Source organism: Cimex lectularius, unplaced genomic scaffold (assembly GCF_000648675.2).
Source record: "Cimex lectularius strain Harlan isolate CLEC.00 unplaced genomic scaffold, Clec_2.1 scaffold207, whole genome shotgun sequence".
Lineage (NCBI taxonomy): Eukaryota > Metazoa > Arthropoda > Insecta > Hemiptera > Cimicidae > Cimex > Cimex lectularius.
The window spans coordinates 426,505-439,561 of record NW_019392835.1 but is presented as its reverse complement, the minus strand read 5'-3'; the positions used below and the strand labels follow the sequence as shown (position 1 = coordinate 439,561).

The 13,057-nt window shown below is 37.3% G+C and overlaps 1 protein-coding gene across 1 annotated transcript in view; it reads right to left on the bottom strand.

The window, feature by feature from the left end:
* Positions 1-13,057, bottom strand: part of LOC106667188 (translational regulator orb2-like) — a 113,666-nt gene that overhangs the window by 36,581 nt on the left and 64,028 nt on the right. The gene's annotated exons all lie outside the window — the stretch shown is intronic.

Genomic DNA, 13,057 nt, shown 5'->3' with positions numbered 1-13,057 from the left:
AATGATAACCTACGGATCGGTTGTCGGAGGACGAAGACTAGATCTGAGAGCAGTCATCGTCGGTACAGCTCGGAAGACGCCTGGTAATGTGGCAATGAGAACGACACTGCTTGGAAGTCCTCCTGGAATCCACCTCCACAAAATCAAGGGAGAATCAAGGGCCACAACTCACAGGCTAAGGGTGAGACAGGCTTTAATAACCTAACCGCGTAAAACGGATTAAATCTTGTTAGGGGAAAGTTCTGGGGATGCCTTTCGATCCGAAATCAGAATTGATAAAAAAAAAGTTTAACACAAAATTCCAGATAGAGGAGACTGGGGGAAAGGATACCAGTTAATGCCGACTATATATGGTATACAGATTGCTCTAAGACCGAGTAAGGGTCAGGAGTCGGTATATATGATATAAACCAAGGACATCAAGAGAGAATCAAGAACTCACAGCATCATCAACATAACCGCACGAAAAGTAGAATAAAGCTCACGTGAGAACAAGGTTCTGGGGATGAATGTCGATCCCAAAATTCAGATTTGATATTAAAAAAAAAGTTACATCAAAATTCCAGATAGAACAGACTGGGAGGACTAAGACACTATACCTAAAAGCAGACTTCTTCAGTACTGCCCAGAATGTGGCAATGAGAAAAACACTGCCGTGGAAGTACTCCTGCAATGTACCACATATGTACCGTCATCCAGGGGGAATCAAGAGTAGATGGGTAGAAAGGGCAATAGATCATTGTCTTTCAAGCCGAGACTGTGACAGAGAGATCTAAAGGCTAGGTATTATAAACAAAAGAATAGGCATCTACTCATGATAGCAGGAGCCCTGGAGGTCCTCCTGAATCTACCACCACAACTTTTTCTGGGAGAATCAAGAACCACAATTATATAATATAAGAGACTGGGAGAAAATAATCCCACTCAAAACTAACATCTGGAATACAGATGGTTCTAAGACCAAGTCTGGGTCGGAGCTGGTAACTATGAACATAAACCTTGGACAATAGACGACTGTCTTTCAGCTGGGGACTGTGCCAGTGTGATCAAAAGGATGTACATTGCCTACAAAAGAACAGTTAGGCGACTACGTTATCGGTAACAACAAGATAACTACAAGGGGTCCCAGGCAATACCAAACTGGCAAAAATGAAGGTCCATCTAATGGGTCGGTTCAATGAGATTGTTTCCCAGGCAGAAGCAGGCGAAAAAGTTCGTCAAAGGACCTACTCAGAAACTAACGTCTGAATTGCACTGCAGCAGAAACCAGTGCAGATATCGCCAGGAAGTGCGAAGGCCTATGCACGTTGATTTTCGGAGAGAAAAAAGCCAAGGCCAGAAGGGCGCGGGAGTCCTTAAAAAAGCTTTTGATCTGGTAAAAAGCCTTAAGCGTAACGAAGAGCATGGGGATTGCAGTTGCACAAGGTCATAAAGAGGTCAACTACTTTTAAACCTTTTTCTAATGCCTTAAATGTTCACACCCTGTATATTTAACTTAAGGATTGATTGTTTACTCTCTAACGAACATGCAACAAGCCCGTTTTAACACTCATTTGAATTATGACGAGACCTACAATAAGTTTGTACTGATTCACTGGCAAAAGTATTAAACCTGTCGACTCATTTTGAAGTATTGCTGCTTTCTTATGTAATCCAGAGTTACGAGGACGTTAAAACAGATTAGTATTTTATCTTGAAACGTGACAATAGGGAGATACGCCCCCCTCGCATGTAAATCTTTGTACCTTTACTTTCAATTAATTTCTTCATATTAACGAAAACTAGTAAAACTGTGTTCTAATTAATTAAAAAATTTAAATTAATTAAGGTTTTTATTTGAGATAATTGAAAGATATTAATTGTTCAAGCGGACCACGAAAACTAGTGAATTTAATTAAAAACCTTTTAAGAATTTATTTAAGCCATAAATCTCGACAATGTCGTTTGTGCGATATACTAAGATTGTTTACGATTTTAACACTCTCAGTCCCGTTGTTCCGATTGTAAGAATCCGGGCGCAGAGATCTTGTTTCTGTTGCTGTTTTACAGAAAGCAGAAAAATCTTCGTTCGACATAGTTCAAAATTTCGTACATTTTTTTAAAATAATAAATTCATACAGCTGTGAAATAACAGAGGAGCCATGAAGTCTGAAAAGCGTAAACAATTTGCCAATAGAATTAAGGCTGTTTTCTATTCTTAGCTATTGTATATATAGCATTTTACCATCAAATTAATCTTTTTTCACTTTAACTTAACCCTTTCTTTAAATTATTTTTAAAAAAGTCTTAGGAGATGGTATGAGATGTAATCAGTTAAAGTAAAATTCCTATACATTTGATAATTTTTCTTAAAATGTAATATGGGATCTTGTATAAAATACCACATGAAGATTAAGATTTATAAACATTTAAAAATAAAAACAAATTATTATTCTGTTAATTCGAAATTTTTAAAATATACAATCACTTTTATAGACTAATTATTTTGAAAAATTTCGACGTAATGGAAACATCATTTTTTTTATATTTAATTGTACATAACTATTAATTTTAATAGTTTAACTTTTATAGTTTTAAGCAATTAACTTTTATATGGTTTTTCAGCTTTTATTGCTTTAAACAAATGGTTAATGAGAAAATGAAAATAGTTATTTTGAAGGTTAAAATTGTTAATTTGAAATTTAGAAAAGGATAATTTGATGTTAAAAAGGGTTATTTCAAATTATGAACTGTTAATTTAACGGTAAAAAGGGTTATTTTCAATTTAAAAAAAGGATAATTTCAAGTTAAAAAGTGCTATTTCAAATTAGAAAAGGTTAATTTGAAGGTAAAAAGAGTTATTTAAAATTTAAAAAGGATAATTTAAAAATAAAAAGGGTTATTTCTAACTGGAATAGTTTAATTTGAAGGTAAAAAGGGTTATTTTAAATTTTTAAAAAGATAATTTGAAGCTAAATATGGTTAATTTGAAATTAAAAGGGTTGATTTTACGGAAAAGTTTTTCTAAAATTTAATTTAAAAAAAGTTTCTTCTATTAATTAGAGATATAAAAAAATAATAAAAAGTAATTATTTTATTTAAATAATTACTTTATTTTTTTTTTAAAATAGAATGAACAGAAGAATCATTTATTTTTCTATTCAAATTTATATCATTTTTACTTTTAATAAATCTATACAAAATTAAATATAAAACCAAAGATTCTTCTATTAAGTCGAGATTTAAAAACATAAAAAATAATTATTTTACCAATTATTTTATATCTGTAAATATCTACACACTTATTTGTCTATTTAATTTTATATCAATTTTCATATCGTCTTCTAACCGCCCATTTATTTTTTTATTATTTTTATTATTAAACAGGAATTTTACTTGGTTTTCATACAGTTTTTTTAATACTTTAAAAAATGGTCAATTTGATATTAATAAGGTATTAATTTAAAGTTAAAGAAGGGTTAATATAGAATTTACCAAAAGTTAATTTCAAGTGGGAAAAAAGGGTTATTTTTAATATAAAAAAAGATAATTTGAAGTTAAACGTTAATTTGAAATTAAAAAAGGTAATTTTACAGAAAAGTTTCTTCTATTACTTCGAGGTATAAAAAATAATAAAAAGTAATTACTTTATTTGTATTACTTTTTTTTTAAATCGAATGAACAGAAGAACAATTTTTTTTAATTTAAATTCGTATCATTTTTAATTTTAATTTAATTAAATTTCATATCGACTTCTAATCGCCCATTCATTTTATTTATTTTTTTTAAATTCTCAAACAGGAATTCTACTTTGTTTTTCATACAGTTTTTTTTAATACTTTAAATAAATGGTTAATTTGAAATTAATAAGGTGTTAATTTCACTGTAAAAAACGGTTGATCTCGAATTTAAAAGGTAATCTGAAGTGGAAAAAAGGGTTATTTCAAATTTGAAAAAAGTTAATTGAGGGAAAACTTATAAAATTATGTTTGTTACTGTAATTTGCATGGAAAAACGATTTGAAACGGTAAATCTTAATTTTTAGAAACGCTTTACAGATTTCAAACCTTCTGCGAGCATTTTGTAAAAGTGTTAATGCACGTTTATAAAAATAGAAGTTAAAAATGAGCGAAACCAGTGGAACGAAATGTCCTCTGTACGGTGATGGACTAGCATGGACAAGAATGTCATCAGTTTCGTACGACAAACGACAGACATGGTGATTAGTCGATCCGAAGTCGAGCATGATCCGTGAGTCGTGATAACAACAAAACCCCGATTCTGATAGTGAGACGTCAGGTCGCAACGGAGGATTCATTTCTAGTCGTAGCAAAGGTCAATAGCCTCACGTCGATTGTGAATGGGTCCAACGATTCGCGTGAGGGATATGCTCGTTGACTGAAATTATAACAAAATACACCCTAATCTGAAAAGTTGTATTTATCACGTTTCCTACCTCGTATACAGCCGGGCTCAGATTCGAATCTCACGCGCGTAAAGGGAAATTCGTCGGGATGCGTCGACGAAAAATAAAACTCGAATCCCGGTTCGTCTAATAATAGGAGACTATGCGAGAAGTGGCTCGTAAAGATGGGGGGACTGAGATCCATTCCAGGGGTGGAAAGAGGTGTTATTCCATTTTTGCCCCCTTCTCCCCCAGATTGATTACAACCAAGTCAGAATTATACATTGTGCAATCGATGGTCCGATTTCGCATCAGAAAAGGGCACTCAGGATAGCCATTTATAATCTTTGCTGTCAAGTGTTGGGTGGTCTGCGAGGAACATTTGTCAGCGGCTTGATTGCCCCTGGCCCAGTTATTCTCACAATCAGGCGGAAACGGTGAAAACGACGTAAAGCCAAACCCGTCTGACCGAAACAGCGAGAATCAGCTTACCAGGATCTTACACTTGTTGCGAGTTAACGGGTTAAATAGGATCCTCTATCTCGGAAAGGATACACTAAGCAGAATGAAAAATCAATGAACTCTAGAGGTGCCAGATAAACTCATGATTAAATAACGACAAAACTGGCAAAAAAACTACAGCTCGCTTTATCTTTCCAGGTTTAGGATGTTTAGTCTTATTTATCCGCAGAACGACTTAACTTTTGGCTTTATTTTAATAAATAATCGTTAGTCAATCAATCAAACAATATCACTCTCATTTTTTTCTTAAGCTGTTAATGTTTATTTATGCATCACTTTCTCTTTTTTCTCGCTCGCTCGCTCTCTCTCTCTCTCTCTCTCTCACTCACTCACTCACTCACTCACTCACTCACTCACTCACTCACTCACTCACTCACTCACTCACTCACTCACTCACTCACTCACTCACTCACTCACTCACTCACTCACTCACTCACTCACTCANTCTCTCTCTCTCTCTCTCTCTCTCTCTCTCTCTCTCTCTCTCTCTCTTTCTCTCTCTCTCTCTCTCTCTCTCATTCACTCTCACTCTCTGACACACTCCCTCTATCTTTCTTTCTATAGAAATAAAGTGTCAATGTCACCATGATTCTCAACCCTATGGATTTATGGTATCGAAGTGTAGGGGTCAACCAAGCATAACTCTCAACGTCCAACCGAGAAAAACGGTAAATCTTTCTTTTTTCGAACCTCACCCTGCATCGAGACCTTAATCCTTTGTTCAAGAAGTAGCGGAAGCCGATGGCAAAAAATTCAATCAATCCCTCAACGCCTTGGTCTGTCAATTCCACTACCAGTCCCACTAGTCCGATTGCCACATGATGCCCCTGCCGACTAGGAAAATAGAAGAGGAAAACAAAAAGCGCAGTTCATTTTTTATTGTTCATTCTTTATTTGTTACTGAGTTCTTCTCGCATATCAAGTTTGTTTTCTCCTTATCATTTTTTTACTATTGTAATTACTTAACTGATGTAAACTAGTGAATGGGCAGTATGTTTAATACATCGAAGATACGTCGGGCGATAATATATTCAAGTACATTTAAAGGAAAAAACAACCACAAAGTTAATATATCTAAATTGTTTACGGAAAAGGAAGCCAAATAAGATTGTGCGCATTTGTATGTTTACAGGAGGTTTATTCCCATTTACTGTCTGGACAAGGTATTTGCCCAATGTTTTTTTAAATTTAATCCAAGGATATTTTTTCTTTTTAGGCAGATTGATTTTATTGATTATTGCGTTGGTTTTTGTTTTTCCCCGCACCGTTTGTTTGGATTGTTACTACTTATGATAGTCGAAACTCTTCGTTTCATGTCTCGCCCGTCGTGGTTAAATTTCCCTTTGAGACAATTCGCTGGTTCGATAAGTCATAAGACCAATTGTGACATATGGGTCGGTGGTGTGGTGGACCAAGACGTTGCTGGCAAAGGCGATCAGGCTATTAAGTACTGCCTCAAGCCAACTGCAGCCGTGGAGGTGTTGTTAAACCTTCCACCACTACATATTTTAATGCACAAGGAGCCAGAGTAGTGGCTCACAGACTCATAAATGGACAACCATCACCAATATAGGCCATATCAAAGAACAACGGAAACTTAGGGAAGAGATATGGGCAGGTGCCATACCGGCATGCCAATCGATGCCACTATTCCAAAATATTTCTTTACCAACAAGTACAACTACTCATAACAGAAAGGGAAGGAGGCCAAGGAACACCTCTGAAGGCCAATTTCTACTGGTGTATTGACAGCTTAAAACGTGGATGAAGGCGGGGGAACGAGTCCAAAACCTGGTGGAAGAACCTCGGTCTCAGGCACGCGAAGAGGTTAATAGAAGGGCCATCTGCAATCCTGTCATCTAACTCGTATCATACCCAAGCTACCTCTAACATTCAGGAACACATGCGGTTATTGAAGGCTGGTGTAAACGATGGAGGACAAGACTGAACGAAGAAAAATGTACTCGATGTATTGTACGCTAAAAAACCAGTCTTACCCTCCATTGTACATCAACAACAAAGAGATACCAGTTTCCACTAGATCTCGGACTATATCTCGACAGCAGACTGGCGTGGAATCCCCACAAATCTTAAAAAACAACTTCTTAATACAAGACTCCTCATGACCTCAAGAAGATCCAATACAACATCAGTTTAAACTACGATCAACGTCAACTAGAGGCCATCCGCAAAACTTACAAAGGAACTACTGGAAGGCAACGCAACAGATCAAGGATTCTGGTTGGACCATTTTCTCTGACAGTCTGGCTACATTTAAAGCCTTAACTTCATTCGAGGTAAAAGTAAAAAGTATATGGTATTGTATGGAAACCCTGGCAGAACTTAGTCACAACACTGAACATGAGTCCCTAGACATAAGGGACAGAGGCAATGAGTGAGCCATTGTCAGAGCCAGACATGTTGACCAAAAACGTAGCCAATACGAATTCCCTAGGCCCTAAACGCCATTGTGCCCACCAAAAAATGACACTTCCGAAAATGAGTCCATACCTCGTGGAGCATGTGTTTCGTAGAAGTAACATCCGTAGAACATATAAAGAAACAACTGGAGGGTAACCGCAACTTAACCAGGATGGACTCCTGACAGGGCACTGCTGCCTAAGATTGCACATGCACCGGATACGAGTACAGACAGAATAATACTGTGCAGATATTGCCAGAAAGAAGAGGAGACCGCAGAAAACGTTTTATGTTTTTGTGAGGGTCTATGTAGATTCCTGCATCTAGGAGAGGAAAAAACGCAAGCAAGATCCTACACTAAGCAGCAGCTGGCAAGGCTATGGAGGTTGATTAACAACCTGAAGCTATACCGTGAGTTATAAAATTTGTGGAGCACAATAGATCTACTCTGTTCGTAGAGCAGAAGGCGTTGTGGACACCTCTATATCCATATCCCCAGCCAGAGAAGATTGCAATATGCCACCAAAGCTTTTCTTCGACACTGTATCATTATGCCACGTCCATTTTCCAAGTTGTCCCAGTATCTTAACAAGTAAAGATAAAAATTACTAGTCAGTAAATTACTGTATTATATCTTATCTTATCTATACTATCTTTTGAACAAACATCGGAATAAATTATCCCTGAATTCTATGATTCCTCGGCAGAATTTTGTTGATAACGAGTCAAGAATAAAATTATCTGTTCCCAAATAACTAGCCGATTCGTCTTAGATAAAATGACCCGTTAAAATAAATCGATTAAACAAAAGGAAGACAATCTGACTCGAGATGTACCACATGTCGATGTTTTATTATCAGCAGATAAAAATTAATAACAATCCATTTTTAAAGGAATTATTTCCTTAAAAACTTCGTAACTTTGGAATCAGGCTTTTTGATTAATTTGAACCCTCGTTTTCTGACACCTGAAAATTTGTAGCCTTAGGACACCATTTGATCATAGTTAAGTCGAGCTTTCTGATTGTTCAGCGCAATTTTCCAGTTCCTTAAATAGACCGTCCCATTAATATGTGTACCAGCTGTGAAAGGATAACATCAGAACATATGTTAGTGCGAGCGAGGCACAAGCTACAAGGATTGATAAGGATCAAGAAAATAGACGCTTGCAGAAATCCTAGAGGTGGCTTGGTACACTAGATGTAAACTGCTGATGAGTGCAAAAATATACAAATGGACCTGCGATGCGTGTTGACCCACTTGAAGTTCAGTTTGATCGTTTATTATGTATCATGCTGTATGAATACTTGTATGGATGATGATACAAGGAAGCAGGATGTGTTATTCCCCATGTACTGCAGCCTTTAAGAAGTAGATCATTGTCCGCCATTGCTGTTCTTTTTCCCGGATCACCTTGGCACCATAGGTTATATCTATTTTGACCGCATCTTCAGTGGCAGTTTCTTCCTCGTCATTCGATTATCTTCAAATGGGGTCATCGTTGAATTTACCAATGTTTTACAGGTGGTTTGTTTTCCAGATATAGCCTTATCGCGCCTATGAAGTTTTACTTGTCTAGCTGCAGTGTCAGTTTTAGCTATAGTTCTTTTCCACGAGTTATCTATGTCTAGAATCTGTTTCAATTTGTCCAATCCTTTTGTTGTATATGTGCCCAGAAATAGAAGACCCTCATCTTTGTTACCATGAAGATTCTAGGCCTACAGTTTTGCAGATCCTCCTATGGCTAGGCCATCTTGTTTATTACCCTGACACACTGATGATTATCATTGCTTCAATTCCTTTTTCCGGATCATCTTAGTATTTTACACTTTATTAAGGTTATTAGTAATAATGATGAGTATACTAGGAAAGGGGGTTCGGCATTTACCAAGTATTGGATTATATTGTACTTTTTCTAGGCCCTTCGGTTCAGTTCAGGTTCAACTGACTAGACCGTTCATTGATGAAGTTATGGTTAGGGATGGTTAAGTAGTAGGTACTTGTCTCTTTCTTTCTTCTATTTCTTTTTCCTGGAACATCTTCTTATTTCAACACCTTGTTGATCATGATGACCATACTAATAAGGGGGAGTTTGGTATTCACCAAGGACTGCAGCCTTCTTGTTTATTTTACTTTCCCTAGGTCCTAACATCAGTTCAATTGACTCAATCGTTTATTTTAAGAAGTAGCAGCAATTTCCTTCTGAGAGAGAAAGAAAGAAAGAGAGAGAAGATGGAGAAAGGTAGATGCTGGGACAGAAAAGAGCTAAGTAAAGAGAAAAAAAGCAACATAGATATAGGAAGAGAAGCGAGAAGCGAGAATGAGAATGAGAGAGAGTGAGAGTGAGTGAGAGTGAGTGAGTGAGTGAGTGAGTGAGTGAGTGAGTGAGTGAGTGAGTGAGTGAGTGAGTGAGTGAGTGAGTGAGTGAGAGAGAGGAAGGGAGAAAGAAAGAGGAGAGAGAGAGTGAGTGAGAGAGAGAGCGAGAGATGATGATGATGAACGTTTTATCACACAAGGACCATTCTTGCATCTAATGTGAAATACAATGTACATCTATTCGTTTTACATTTCAACTATCTATAACTATAACTATAACTAAGTATTTACTTCAAATTGCCTATAGTGAACAAAAGGTGGATTATAAATTGTCAATATAAATCGTAACATAACAGTTTTAGCCACTAAATAGTGATATAAAAAAAAGTTAAATTTAATTAAGCGAATTTTTAGCATCACTCATAGCTTGATAAGAGGTGATTTTTAACACTATTCTGGAAATTGTTGATATTTTTATATAGTTTTAGTTGCTTAGTTAGGGGCCTTTTACCGAGAAGGACCTGTCAAAATTTTGAATTTTTAGTTAACGACTCACAGACGGAGGTTTGCAATCGTAGCATTTTTATCATGAGTTTCAGACAGACTCAAATATCTCATACAGATATCTTGAACTTTTGAACTTTTAAAATTTTACATGAAAGATTATAATCGATTAAATCTTTGATTTTGAGAAATGTAAGTTGCGAAAACTTGTTATATACAGCTGTCATATTTCAGGTTTAGGATGTGTCTGATAAAAATTTGATCTGCTATTTCTTCATTTGTGTAGAATTTAAGCTACACATTGCTCCTTCACTATATGTTATATGTGGAAAGATTAGAGTTGATGCAAGCTGGTTTTTTCGGTATTAACATTGTACTTTGCAAAAAACTTTTTTTGCAATTTATTATATCTATTTAAGGTCAAGTAGATTTGATTTTTGATTTTTAACACCTGTATATCCCGTGATAGATAGGTAAGTGTTAAACTCAAACATTTGTATTTTCCTCATATGAGGACAACAGAGAGATAGATATATCTAAGAGAGAGATATGGGTGACAGAAAACTAGCGATGGCTAAAAGCAAATTAAGTAAAGCGAAAAAAACATTCTAGACAGACAGGCAGGCAGACAGACAGAAGCATAGTCGAGAGAGAGAGATTACGAAAAACTAGTGCTGGGACAGAAAAGAGCTAACTAAAGAGAAAAAAACAACGTAGATATAGGATGAGAATGAGAATAAGAGAGAGTGAGTAAGAGTGAGAGTGAGTGAGTGAAGGAGATGAGAGTGAGTGAGCGAGTGAGTGAGAGGGGGAGAGGGAGAGAGAGAGAGAATGAGTGAGTGAGTGAGTGAGAGAAAGAAAGAGTTAGTGAATGTGCGGGTGAGAGAGAGACACATACNAACGTACATGTAGGAAGAGAATGAGAGAGAGAGTGAAAGTGTGTGAGTGAGTGAATGAGTGAGTGAGTGAGTGAGAGAAAGAGAGAGAGAGTGAGAGACAGACAGGCAGACAGACAGAAGCATAGTCGAGAGAGAGAGAGAGAGAGAGAGAGAGAGAGAGTGATTAGGAGAAACTAGGGCTGGGACAGAAAAGAGCCAAGTAAAGATAAAAAAGCAACGTACACGTAGGAAGAGAAGAGAGAAGCGAGAATGAGAATGAGAGAGAGTGAGAGTGAGTGAGTGAGTGAGTGAGTGAGAGAGAGGAAGGGAGAAAGAAAGAGGAGAGAGAGAAGAGTGCTGAGACAGAAAAGAGCCAAGTAAAGATAAAAAAGCAACGTACACGTAGGAAGAGAAGAGAGAATGATAGAGATTGATAAGAATGAGAGTGAGTGAGGGAGTGAGAGAGAGAGAGAGAGAGAGAGAACTTCAGAACTTTTTTAGTTTAGTGGAAATTTCGATCGTCTGTCGGTAGTGGTTATAAGGACTGTTTACTTCGTTTCATTTTAGTCTAGAAAGTTTTAGTTTTAGTACTGCGTGGTTACAATTAAGTCATTTGCCCAAGTTATGTCTCTATGGGGTTGTGAAATTCCATTCAACAAATAATAATGAATGGACTTTAAAACTCATGCAGTTGCGAAAAAAAAGAAAAGAAAAAAAAAAGAAAAGATAATTTATACTGACCGGAATCGAAAGGGATGTAGGCCTACATGACGGTCGGTTATAGCCTTTAATTAACGACTTCCTTTGGGGTGATTGTAAAAAGAGGTCGGTTCCCGTCGACTTCAATAACATCGAATCAGATGTACGAGGTAGGGAATCCAACAACAGTTGATAAAAATCAAGAGATGTTTGCAGAAATCTTGCATGGGCGTACATTACTACAATACCGGAATGAACTCAATCAAAGCATCTAAACGAAATTTAAAAAAAAAATCCCCTTGAGCAATCAGAAACTGTACAAACGAGATTTCTTCACAGCAAAGAGGAAAGGAAACATCGAGTAAACCGTCAAGATTTGCTCATTATCCGCTTATTCTTGCCATTTACTATAAGCCCTAGTGAATATCAAATGTTTTTGAAAGGAAAAGTCGACCACTAACCACAAAACTTGACGCAACAAACATTCACTGAAGATAAATGTCGAATAAACACCACCTGGTCATAAAACAAAGATAGGATGCCAGTACAGCAGAATAAACGAGCGACTTCAGACCCGGACTCGACCCACGGGAATACGCTTCGGCGACGGCCTTTGGTAGTGCAGGGATGACACTTGGAACGGTACTTGATCTGGGTCCTTTCCGCCGTACTCCTACGACGATTTCGCCATTTTGGCCAAGTCTTCTACTGCGGCATTCATTTATGGAGCCAAGTTTTTGGAGCCTAGTCTTCTTCACAGAAGACTTCTGGCATGCGCTTCAGGTGTTTCGAGTCGTAAGTTACTGATGTACGTGACAGGTCATCCGTCGACCTTCTCATTCTTCTGTTTTTTGGAGCGATATCACGAGCTAAGGCTCTCGGCAAAACGGTGGTTTTGTTTGGATATTATATAAATATAGTTCTGGTGGGTAAAGAAAAGGCGGACGAAGCGGCTAAGTCCCAACCTCTGGACATAAACACCACTATGTCCAGGTGTTGAAAGGCCCTCTGAAGCTGAAAATGCAATGAAAAACCTGATTAAAAGAAAGGCAGCGTCAGTGGGCCGGATGTCGCGAATCAATGTTGACAGATGGCCCTCGGAGGACCGGACACGTAGAAGGGTCATCATCACCCGATTACGGATATGCCGTGTGAAGTTGACACACGGACGCTTACTTTTGGACCAAAGCCCGCGTCCTTGCCCGGCATGTAGAGAAGGGTTTCCTTGAATCCATATAAAGCGTGGAATGCCATCCGATATGAGCGTGATTGAGCCCGGCAGCGGGTATCTGGATGCGCTGTACCGATTCTTGGAGGAAACCGGGGGGGGGGAT